This window comes from Chanodichthys erythropterus, chromosome 5 (genome assembly GCF_024489055.1).
Source record: "Chanodichthys erythropterus isolate Z2021 chromosome 5, ASM2448905v1, whole genome shotgun sequence".
In the NCBI taxonomy this organism is placed as follows: domain Eukaryota; kingdom Metazoa; phylum Chordata; class Actinopteri; order Cypriniformes; family Xenocyprididae; genus Chanodichthys; species Chanodichthys erythropterus.
In genome coordinates, this window is record NC_090225.1 from 37,321,221 (window position 1) to 37,321,625 (window position 405).

Consider the following 405-nt stretch of genomic DNA (forward strand, 5'->3'; position numbering starts at 1 on the left):
CTGACGTGTGTTTTCACAAAAGGAAGTCAGTGTGGTAAGATAAAGTGAGTTGCTATGTTGCCATGTGTGTTGCTGAGCTGAGAAACCTCAATGTGCGTAATTGATATCAGGTGCACACAAACTTCACTGGTGTGTACAGATGAGAAGGCAGATTAACTACCAGCTGCACACACAACAACACATTCTGTGGGTGTGTACGCTGGCTGGAGACACAATGTTCAGTGAGTATGAACTTCCTGTGCTCACAGGTCTCTCTGAAGTGCAGTGAGGAAACTTTGAGCATCACCAGTGTCCAAAATTAAAAGTGAGATGCAAAAGTTTCTAGAACAACATGTTCTGAATGAATGCATGAGCTTGCATATGATTTGTGCAGAAAGGAAGCACGTTTGCTGTACGTGACACATA